The following is a 12324-nucleotide window of genomic DNA, read 5'->3' on the forward strand; positions in this document are numbered from 1 at the left end:
ATGAGCTTTCTTATTTTTATATTTTTGAATTTGTATAATAGCAGCCTAATAAAGCCTAGCGAGCCAGCTCGCGAGCTAGCTCGGACTGGCTTGTCACGAGCGAGCCAGGGGTTTTTGACTCGGATGACCTAGGTCCAGGCTCGGACCAAAATAAACGAGCCGAGCTAAGGCCCAACTCGGCCCGAGCCAGCTCGTTTACACCCCTATTTATTCTATTGTGTTTTCGTAACTAATGTTGAAGAATTTTTTTTTCTTTTTTGAAAATAGTGGGCATTCCACCGATTTTTCATTAAAATAGAAAACCATTACATTGTATCAGATTCGGTACAACAAGTCAAATGACGTTTATAAGTGCAGGGACAATCTTTGGTACTAGCTTACAAGCAAAAAAAATTTCAATAAATATTTAATTTAAACGTTTATAAGTGCAAGTGTTAAACGTCTGAACATCTCAGCTTAATTATATAGTCAGAGGACATCTAAATTATATAATCTTAATCACCTGAGAGGTTATTAGAAAGTTATAAAAGTCTGAACACCAATTTATGAGTATAATCACTGAATACATTCGCCATAAACACATGAAAACATAAAACCTTAATTAATCTTAAAGTGATCGAGGGTTACAGGCTTATAGCGCAATTGGGCTACTAGATGACTCCAGAAGATTGTCACTGTCAAAAGAGAAAAAAAATAAAAAATAAAAAGGAAAATAAAAAAAGTTGCACTGCAGCTTCAATGTATATGTTAGTCTTTTATAAAAGAGATCTAGAGATCATACTCCAACAAAAGTTTGGTTAGAACTAATATTTTGAAATAATATGTGAGTGAATTGTTTGTGCCTACTGCCTACAGGCTTGTGTATTTATTAAAAAAAAAAGACAAAAACTTTAGTGGATTTTATATTTGATGTGGTTCAGATTGATGTTCTTTGGAAAAACAATTCAGTTCGAAGAAATGTAAAAAAATACGAAAATTTAGGATAATTTTAGATAAGATATAGAATTATATATACAATTAATTTTCCATATTTTCAATTTTAATTAAGTCAATATTTTTTAATGATTACCACAAATAAACAGTTATAAAGTAAGATAGTATACATGCTGGCCTGTTGACGGTTGACATGACCCATAACAAGCTATAAGACATGTCGAACTTTTTTTTCGAAAATCCCACAATTTATTGTACAACAAGTCAAATGACGTTAATAGCATCGTCTTAATATCACACATGACATGAGCCAAAGCCTAACACGACATATATAATTAATGTCTTCAATACTCAATAGAGAAAAAAAAAGGGCCGCAAGAACTATACGAACTAGGCCCAAAAGCCTACTGCTAAGCCCATTTTCCACTCAAATTAATTCGCCCAAGGCCTAAAGGCCTACTGCTATGCCCACGCTCGATCATCCCCGGTTAAACGCCATATCTTCAGGCAAATTTATTTATATCTATGGTCTTGATAAAGTCTGAACGAAGAGCTTTCCGACTAACGAATAATTGACTAGCTTATCGAAACTAATTAATACAAACCGTACGGTTTTTATCACACAACCCAAATCTACCTGAAATTATCATATATTTTTTTAACTGTAGAATGTGAGATGGTTGACCCCTACCCGTCCGGCCTGACAGCTCTTCTTACTTGAGAATATTTTTGTTTTTGTCTCACTATTAATTTTCAATTTCCAACTTTGTTTTTGTTTTTGTCTCTCTTTTGCAGCAATGATCTTCTTTTTTTCGAATGGAGGGCTAGCTCTAGCCATGGTGCTAGGTATACTCAGTCTAGCTTTTTATTGATCTCTGGTCCTCTACTACAATTAGTTGCTTCGTGCATTGTATTTCCAGCACAAGTTGGAAACAATTTAACGATGCAAAAACATAGATGACGTGCTGATGATTTATACTATGATTAATTTCAAAACGCGTGCATTGTTATTTTATGATAAAAATATCGATAACGTACCGATATTTTATACCTTGACTAATCTCAATACAAGTGTATCGATGTGTATGTAATAAGATATGAGTACCACATCTTCTTAATTTTTTTTTTTTTTTTTAAAAAAAAAAAAACCCGCTTGAAAAGCAATTAGAGCCAGCGGTAGGGGTTGTTTCTAAAAAAAAATGGGAGAGAACTTTTAATTTTTTTTCCCTTAGGATATGAATCAAAATTTCGTCAATCGCTTCATGCATCTATAAGAAAGTTTAATTGCTCTAGGGCTTTCTTTTAATTAAGAAATCATGAGAAGGTACGCATCTTATCAAATGCGTTAAAACATCAAACTTTTCTTCTGAAAAGCAGGATCCGAGAATTTCGCCATGAGGGCTCAGATTTGAGTGAGGAAGATTTTCAATAGAAAAAAGAAAGATGCTGCTTTGGCATTCACCTGGAAATTAAATTAAGTTTATAGATGATTAAAAATTAATTACCCCATATATTCAATATTTTAGGACGTGAATTCACCAATTGGCATTTGACAAGAGGAAATAGTTAATAAGAAATATAAAGGAAGTGACGTAACGAACTATCTAATCCAAAAGGAGAAGTCTATAATCTAGTTTTATATATGAAAAAAATGAAAAGAATTTAAATGCCTCCAATTTTTTAATCTTTACTAAGTTCATATAATACCTAAAATTTCAATACTCAAATGAAAAAATCAACAATCTGATCTGCTTAATATGAATACATTTTCATGTATTGAGAAGTCAAAATTTACATTTTACAATATTGTTTACTTAATTTATTTAATTAAATAGGCAAACCAAGAAGGTTAGTCAGAAGTCAAACCAAGAAGGTGAACCTTGAAATTCAAGCACCATTCAATTTATTTTATTTTTATAAGTTAAAAAAAATATCAATTTTGGAATAGACATATTAATGATTATTTTTTTATATAATTATAAGAATCGAATAATTTAGTTTCGGTCAAATGAAAGGTGACCGAAACAATAATTTGGTCCATTCTTTATTCACATTTACAGGAAGGATGACTCAAAATATCCGAAAAAAGGATTGACCGAATTATAGATTAGGTTTCCTTTTTTTTTTGACGATATATGCTGTTAGTCGTGAGACGTTGTTGTAAATAACAGTATGCGGTTGTCAAGTGGACAGGATATCATCAAATAATTAATTGAAAATAATCGGGAATAATCGATCATATTCGAGAATAATTGTCTGATTAGTCAGAAAAACTCATAACGGTTTAGTGACCTTTAACGATTAATCGGTTGATTAATCAGTCTAAACGAACATTTTTTACAACATTGGTTTATGACGAAGGGGTGATTGAATCATTGATTTGATCTATCCTATTCTGGATCATTGCTATTTTGGAAAACTATATTTCAACAACTTTTTTTTTTAATTTCTAAAAATATTGAGCATCGCTCTTAGTTAGTCCGTTACCTAACCAAGTAAACTGAGATGAGAAGATTAGTATTCAATCAAAAGAGATTAATTAGTATGCATTGAATTTCCTCAAAAAAAAAAAAGAAAAAAAAAAAGGATGTATATGAATTCGTACCACCTAAGGTAACAGAGAAATTCTTTTGGATTGGCACGACTATTAAAGCTACTACGTTCGTTCCATTATGTGGACTGGATCGGGATGGATTATGATCAGACGACCGTTATCCAACATAAATATTCTGTTACCTCAGAGGATATAGATTCGGCCACAATAAAGATCCCAGCTGTGGGGTCCACATGTATATGACAGTGGGAAGTGACCTACTGAATATTGATAACTTGTGCTGACTCGCGCGATAACATTAGAAAAGTTTTTTAGACTCTTTCGAAATTTCCAATATAAATCCGTACATAACGGTGAGATGTACAACTGTGGCGGGAAAGTTTGGAAAAGACTAAAAAAATAGATGATTTATAATTTTATATTCAGAATTTCAAATTATTGATTAAAAAATATATATATTAAAAGTTAATCATGTAAATGTAAATAAAATTAATTTTTCCATATTCATAGTATTTTTATTCTAAATTTATATAGAAAATTGTACATAAACACTATATAAATTATAGCTCTCGTCGGACAATTTTGTTATAATTTTCATGAAACATTGAATTATGTTTAATTCTTAAACGAATCAAATTGTGCAGAAACTTTATAGGAGAACTTTGATTTGTGTCTACTTTAATAGGTGGATTATAATTAACATTAACTTAGTTGATCAACAGATTGTATTAACGCCATTACTTGATATATGATTAGTTACGAAAGTGTATCTCAAAAATTTTAATTGGTAGCTTATAAAACGCAAACTGCTGCTTTAAAATTTGGTAAAAACTCAAAATATGATGCAAATAATTATATCTGATGAATGGTATCGGTTAACTCATGTAGTCTACTTCTTTTGATCTACTAAAATATCACAACACGTCTTTAACCGAAATAAATGCAAAAGTGCATTAATGAATGGTATAAGTCACTAATTAAACCACATTAATTCACTATATCATATATAAATAAAGCAATTTTATCATCCAGGCAATTAAAAGATATTGGCATCATGGTCAAAGCCCTTCCTTTTCATATCCTCCGAAAATATTATTTTTTATATAGTTATTATGTTGAATATGGAAGAAGTCACTGTTAGTTTCTCTGATGGATGTAGGGGTGTCAATGATACCCTTTTAGCTGTTTACCCGATCTGTACCGTATTTGATAAAGCGGGTATGAGTAAAGTTTTTTTTTTCGTTAGCTTATTGGGTATAGATATGGGTAAATATTTTTTTCGTTAGCTAAACGGGAAAGGGTACGAGTAAAGGTTATTTTGAAGATTTTAATTTTTTGCGTGTAGACACATTACTCGAAAAATAGATGAATTTTAATATTTTGAATTCGTCATTTAAAATTAATATGATATATTTTAAAGTTAAGTTCACAAAGAAATGAATTTAAGAACATCCTAGTTCTACTCGAACTATTTTATCAAAATTTTACAGCAATCGTGTTAGTTCATTAATCTGAAATTTCAAATTACCTTAAGCTGTTTTATTTTTCCATCTCGTCGCAAAACAGACTTCGCTAGTCACTATAGCCCTTTAACGAAAATCAGGCCCGTTAAGTACAGTAAAATGGCCCGTCGGCCCAGGTGCTAAAGAAAAACTGGTCCGGATCCCCTAAATAACTCGGAGAATTTAGGGGATCCGATTCCAAGCAAACAAAACCCACGCGAAAACCCCTACTGGGCACTGGTGCGATCAACATTCACTGTACAGCGAGTCAGTGCCCAAAAACAACATAACATGCCCACAACTAAGACAACATCATAAGAAAAAAACAAAAACAACATAACAGGTACACTCACACACATCTTTGGAGATATCTGATAGGGAAGAGTACAATATCTCCGAGATCATTCCCCTTGTCCCCGAAGCAGCTCACGTATTTTCGAGACCTAATCCCCGGGATCATTACCCGACTCCCCTGAGTCTTTCATCTCTCTGCCTGCGACCTTTAGCAGGTCGAGCCCAGTTCAGCCCAGTCAGAAGCATACGGCCTGTTACCCGACACTACCCGTATCAACCATGTCTACCCGTATCCTCTTCGCGTCATCTTCGGATACACACTTCAACCATGGTCGGACATACCCTCGCTTGTAGAGATAGTTATTAAAGACGGAGTATAGGGGTGCTATATTTTTAATGCGCCGGGCTGCTAGTGGGTCTTCTGGGAGTGTCACTAGTACAAAAAACCCCTTCACCGACCCTTAATCACCGACTGTTTTAACCAAAGCATCAGTGTTGCTATACCTACACTGACTCTTTTATTAAATAACAGTCAGTGTTTTTGTTCAACACTGACGCTTAAAAAACAGTCAGTGTTTGTTATCAACATTGACGGTTTTAAAAAAAAACAGTCAGTGTTGGTTGTCAACACTGACGGTTTTTACAGCGTCAGTGTTGAACACCAACACTGACGATTTTTCAAGCGTCAGTGTTGATACTCAACACTGACGCTGTAAAAACCGTCAGTGTTGACAACCAACACTGACTGTTTTTTTTAAAAACCGTCAGTGTTGGTGGTCAATACTGACGCTTTTAAAACAGTCAGTGTTGGTAATCAACACTGACGGTTTTTAAAAAACAGTCGATGTTAATATCAACACTGACAGTTTTTAAAGCGTCAGTGTTGACAACCAACACTGACGCTTTTAAAACAGTCGGTGTTACTAAATTTACTGACTGTTTATTTTGTAGCCGTCAGTGTAGGTTGATTTACTGATTATTTCGTTTAGCCGTCAGTGATTTACTGACCTGTTTTTCATGGGTCTGGTGTGAAGAGCACATACATACTTAACATGAACATGGATTTTCTGTAGCAGAATTGCAGGTGCCTCATCGAATGGAGCATGAGTGTATCACTGACATGTGGGGACCCGACCCAAACTAATAGTTCTCAATAGAGATTCTACCAAAAGGAATAAAAAATATTTGAAAGCAGTTTTTGAGTTACGACTCTGAATTTGTACTCGTTTGGTGGTCCACACCGAATTCAAAGGATTGAAACACTTTGTTTTTCTGTTTCGTCCTTTATTTTATTTTTCTTTGAAAGTATAAATTCTTGTTTTGATAATATTGATTAGCTTTAAAAATATTTTTTAATTTTTAAATGAGACATTTAAAATATGATGTATACTTTATACATTCACATATATATGTGTGTGTGTGAAGAAAAATGGTGAAATTGATGTAAGTTATACTGTCTTGCATCAAAGTTTGATCAAAATTTATTTTTATTTACCCATCCATCTAGTTGACCAAAAATTGAAGCATCGTATGGCCATAAATATTTCTCGTTAGATCGAAGCTCATACATAATTAAACTTTCGAATTTTTTGGTTGGTTACGTTCAATGTTCTCCCTTGATCATTTTAAAATATTTATGCACTGTGTATATTTTGTAAGATATTTAATAATTAAGTTTGATTGTTTAAATTTAATTTATAGATGCAATAAATATTTTATTGTTGTAATTCATAAAATATAAAAATAGGATTGGAATTATATTTGTGACTGAAATATCAATTTACAATTATAGTTGCTGAAATATATACCAACTATTTATATCTTAATTAATAATGTATCACCCAACAAACATGCATCTCAACACAAAGCAACATAAACTCTTGTTTCGTGAGTTAATGAAGACGCACGAGAATATGTTGTCCTTGGTTTGATTTTTTTTTAGAGTTTGGAGTTTGGAGAAAAAAAATATCCATGGTTTGATTTGTTTTAGGGCTTAATACCCAACAACAAATATTCATGCATAAAAAATAATGCAAACTAAGATCAAGAATTTCTATTCCCTGTAAATTTGTTAACACTCTACCAAAAAAAATCACCGACGGTTTTAAAAAAAACAGTCAGTGTTGGTATTCAACACTGACGGTTTTGAAAAAACCATCGGTGTTGAGCACCAACAGTGACTGTTTTTCAAGCGTCAGTGTTGTTCTCAACACTGACTGTTTGAAAAACAGTCACTGTTGGTGCTCAACACCGACGGTTTTTTCAAAACCGTCAGTGTTGAATACCAACACTGACTGTTTTTTTTAAAACCGTCGGTGATTTTTCTTTTATATGCCGCTGAAATCTTCGTTCCCGGGTTATATATTTTGATTTTAGCGAACTTCATTTCCCTCTGCGATAAACCCTCCCCGTCTCTCTCGCTCTCTTACAAAACCTTCTAGCCGCCAGACCTCACCCTTTTCGCCCAGCACTAAACCCTCTCCGCACCATCCCTACCCATCTCTCTCTCGCTCTCTCGCATCAGATCGGCACCATCCCTCTCTCGATCTCTCACCAGCACAGACGCATCAGATCGGCACCGGTTTCTCTGCCTCCGCCTCTGACGCTGCCACTGCCGCCGGTTTCTCTGCCTCCGACTCCTTCCTGCCACTGCCACTGGTCTCTGATGTAAGTGGTTCGATAATCCCTTCTTAATTTGGGAGCTCTTTGTTGTTTTAGGACTTCTTAAAAGTATCGGACTTGAGTCATGCTGGTACTGGTACCCCCTTTTCTGATTTGCTTCTGGTATGAATTAATTATGTCAAAATATGAGTATTTGTTTGTGAATTTTTGTTATAATACAATGTCAGAGGTTCAAAACTGAAAAATTGACGGGAAGGTTCGGACGCTAGAAATTCTTCACGGCCTTGGCGCTGCGCTGTAATTCTTCTTGTTGAATCAAATTAAGATGGTCTTCCGAAATCTGGCTTGGTTAATTGCTTGGTAAAATGCATGATTATGAAATTGCTTGGTTAATTGTAAATAGGTAATCCCACATATTAAATAAAATTGACACCCAATGATAAATTGGTGAACAATCTTGATTTCAAGCTTTACAAAACCTGTAAAGAAGAACAACACCAATTTTTATTATCACTAGACTATCTCGATCTTATTTGATATTTCACATTCTATAACTCAGATTGGTATAACATCAATATTCCCACAAGATGCGAGAGTGGGAACTTGTATCTCTGAAGAAGCATCTTCCATTTGGCAAGAAGTTTGATTGGGTGTCAAATGTACAGGTTATACAATTTTACTTTTATTCTTTCAGCTATTATTTATTAATTAAGTCGTGATACCCATTGTCTGCTCCATGAGATTTGTGCTTATGTTTTGCTACTGTCATTGTTGTATCCAATCTTGGTAGAATTACTAAGATAAATGGCATCATGACACAAGTATATTAGAAAGAAAGAAAAGAAGACGAAACAAGTAACATCTGCATGTAACTTTCAAGTAGAGCTTATTTACCATACTAAATTTAAACCGCAACTTCTAATAATTTAGCATACTCCTTTGGCATAATGGAAACCAGAGCCTAACTGCATTCATAACATTGAAGTTTAATTAGGCCAGTGTGGGTTTAAATGCAAAACTGTCATGATTGTTATTGCTCTATATAAATAATTGGTTAAGGATGGAATAGTTAAAATTGCAGATTTGGGGCTAGCAAGGGAACTTTACTCGGAGCCTCCTTATACTGAATATGTCTCTACGAGATGGTAAGTTCATTATTTTTGTTCACTAAATGCTTTAAAGTTTGACCCTTGAAATTCTACTGGTACCTCAAAGACCCCAAATGACCTTCTGTGACAGATCAGCCAGTGCAGGCTGATCAGAAGTCCAAACCAAAAATCCACATGAACAGTCAGATAGAGGACTCAAAAACACACACTTTAGACCCAAATTTTACATTCATAGCATTTTTCTATGATTTACTAGCTATTTTTAAAGTTGGCTTTCTGAATCTCCAAAAAATGCTGTTTTCTGCATCTTTTACCAATCTGCCCCTGCATTCAAGCATCTGTTAAAAATAGTTAGAAAATTACAAAAATCCTGAAACTTGGCAAGCATGTAGTTTAGACTTTCCTTTACATTTCTATAAAAAGAACAAAAAATTTGGCGTTGTAGATTGTCCAGAATGCATTAATTTGAGAATAATTTGCAGAGTGAGTTTGCATGGAGTGAATACACTTCTACGGTATATTGTCATACTACCCTCTTGTCAAGTTGTCATACACTTTATCATTGTGACATTAAATTTAATGGCACAGATTCTAATTTTCACTAATTGCTAGCTGTAGGTTGTACTAGGTGAAGTAGCAATGTGAGGTTGATTACGTTGAATAGGCCTCGTCAATTGAATGTCATCTCTTTTCGGGTGGTACTATCTTTTATATTAGTTATAGGTTGCAAGAAAGAGAAGCATTTTTTATTTAAGTCAAGTAAATAGATTTTAGATGCCAATTAACTTGGATAATTTGGTGTCTTTTGTGTGTTTTGTGGATATATTGCATGTAATTTGGATAGTTTTGAATGGCAATTAACTTGTTTGGTGTCTTTTGTTTGTGATTGTGGCATATTAATTTTTTAACGTCAATAAATGTTGAATGGTAATATATGGCTAGCAAAAATATGGAGGCTAGCCTAGAATCAAACAGAACCATGTCCAACACTGACTGTTTTTAAAGCGTCGGTGTTGGTACTCAACACTGACGGTTTTTAAAAGCGTCGGTGTTGGTACTCAACACTGACGGTTTTTAAAAGCGTCGGTGTTGGTACTCAACACTGATGGTTTTTAAAAGCGTCAGTGTTGGTACTCAACAGTGACGGTTTTTAAAAGCGTCAGTGTTGAACCCAACAGTGACGGTTTAAAAAGCGTCAGTGTTGAACCCAACAGTGACGCTTTAAAAACCGTCAGTGTTGAACCCAACAGTGACTGTTTTTAGAGCGTCAGTAAAATGTAACATTCACTAGCGCCGGCTTTACTGACGCCGCTATAACAGTCGGTGTAGGGGTATTTCAACCGTCGGTGAAGGGGTTTTTTGTACTAGTGTGTGCCCGAGGTGAGGAACGAAAGCATCGGTGCCATCCAAGTTTTTTCTCCCCTGGGGACTTAGTGCTGAAAAAGGTAGAGGCTTCAGGAAAGCATGTTAGCAAGCTCGGGCCTAATTGGGAAGGCCCTTATCGGGTCGTGTGCTCCCGAGGAACGGGCGCCTATGAACTAGAAGACATGGAAGGACGCAATCTCATCCGACCTTGGAACGCCATCTACCTTCGCAAATTTTACATTTAGTTAGCATCATGTCGAAATGAATCGCTGTCCACGATCATTCCGTTGTATCTTATTTACTGTTTTTTCATGATTTGATGTCAAGAGTTTTTATAGAATCTCCACCTAATCATACCCCCGGACACCATAATTTTGTAAATTGATGATGCCGAGTAGGTCCCCGACTCTGACCATCTCCAGCGCAAAATATCTGCTCCCTCTGACAGTACCAGTGTCGCCATGCTTCTAGTCTATGGCGACTCGGTTTGGGACTCTAGAGCTTCCCTTAGTGACATCCTTTGCTTGTAAGTCTTAGGTAAGCCATCCTTGTATTCTCGCAGTGGGTGCTCCCCCCATGAATCATACCAGTAAGCTATAGAGCAGCCATTTCCAACTTCCCACTCCGCACACCAATGGAATATTGACTTATATTGCAGCAAGCTATTCCAAAAGAAATCCAGATTTGTTGAAGTGGCTCACTAGCCAAGAGCAACCACCAGATGCTGTAAACAATAATCATGTTATATTAACTCTGCCAAGCAACTTTGTGTTTTTTTCCCCTTTTTCATTATTTGCAAATTAATAACATCAATTAAATAGTTTTGGCAAAAACAAGATTCATTCATGTATTTGTAATTAGTACCCTACTTTTTTTGTTTTTAATAAAATCATACTGTTAGAACAGAAATAAGATGTGGACAACACATGATGAATGTTTCTTGCAAAATAGAACCCAAGTAAAATTCAGAAAACTTGTATCCCAATGAAATTTTAAGAGCAAGGGTAGAACACCTAATAATATAATCCATTGCATACACATATCACACATAAATAATAAAAGTAGTCACAAATCACCCTAAAGCCAAAACACTTATTCGACATAGATCATAGTCCCACATTTCAACATCCCCAAAGATAAAAAACCAAAAACCACAAACGCAAACCAACAAAGACTACTATTGATGTTTATGCATCGATCAAAAGCACGAATATTATGGTCAAGGTAAAGAGTAGATTCGTGCCCAATATTATAGTCAGCAAGAGTGCGCCCTTCCTCCAGTAGCTTACGGTAAAAAATGAGCCTCTGTTGGTTTGTCGGGATCCTCAACTTGTCTTGAATCTTTGGCTTCACGTTACGTATAGTATCGGAGCTCTTAACCTCTAGGGTAGTAATCTCGCCAAACAGTGTCTTCACAAAAATCTTCATGCCAACGAGATGAACCATTGAGCCCTTCTCAATGTTGTAATCTGACAAACACGGGTCATCTTCAAGCAGCTTCTCCTTGAACATAAGGAGCTGCTGGTCTGGTGGCATTCCCACCATGTCCTTGATTTTTGCCTTGACATTGTCAACAGTGTCCGAACCATCCACCTCAAGGGTAATGATTCTACCAGCATACTCCACAAATATATGCATTTCTGATTTGAGCCGGATCTTGACATGGTCGATCATTTCAGGATTCTCAAATTCGAAACTGATATTCTGTCCAGTAACCATCTTGACAAACATTTTCATCTACAGTTGCATATAGAAATAGTATAGTTCATTAAATTTGTAAATCTAGTTTTTTCAGGTTTAGGAAGTTTAATTTCTAAAATAAGAACATGAAAACAACCTTATATGGAAGATTGTGTTCACCTTATTATAACTTCTTGTGAAGGAAAACTGCGGCTTAAAGAAGGTTTAAGGAAGGCTGCAGGGAAGAATACCAGCAATAGATGAG

At 35.1% G+C, this 12324-nt stretch overlaps 1 long non-coding RNA gene and 1 pseudogene across 6 annotated transcripts; one reads left to right on the top strand and one right to left on the bottom strand.

Annotated features, from left to right (window-relative positions):
• The first annotated feature begins 7663 nt into the window (after positions 1 to 7663).
• LOC144563795 (uncharacterized) lies at positions 7664 to 9845 on the top strand. Of its 5 annotated transcripts, none has more exons than XR_013514436.1 (5): positions 7664 to 7950; positions 8133 to 8570; positions 8987 to 9050; positions 9497 to 9529; positions 9633 to 9845. It is a non-coding gene; the product is annotated as an uncharacterized LOC144563795 (long non-coding RNA). The 5 variants fall into 5 exon arrangements; XR_013514435.1 differs by lacking the exon at positions 9497 to 9529 and having other exon boundaries at positions 8133 to 8308; positions 8465 to 8570; positions 9627 to 9845; XR_013514433.1 differs by lacking the exon at positions 9497 to 9529 and having other exon boundaries at positions 7664 to 7954; positions 8162 to 8570; positions 9627 to 9845.
• Positions 9846 to 11471: 1626 nt separating this feature from the next.
• On the bottom strand, positions 11472 to 12324 carry LOC144564411 (polyubiquitin pseudogene; annotated as a pseudogene). Its single transcript, XR_013514623.1, has 2 exons — positions 12240 to 12324; positions 11472 to 12116 (listed from the first exon to the last, which is right to left on the bottom strand). The product of XR_013514623.1 is annotated as a polyubiquitin pseudogene (transcript).

The sequence above is a fragment of the Carex rostrata genome, chromosome 13 (genome assembly GCF_964058835.1).
Source record: "Carex rostrata chromosome 13, lpCarRost1.2, whole genome shotgun sequence".
Lineage (NCBI taxonomy): Eukaryota > Viridiplantae > Streptophyta > Magnoliopsida > Poales > Cyperaceae > Carex > Carex rostrata.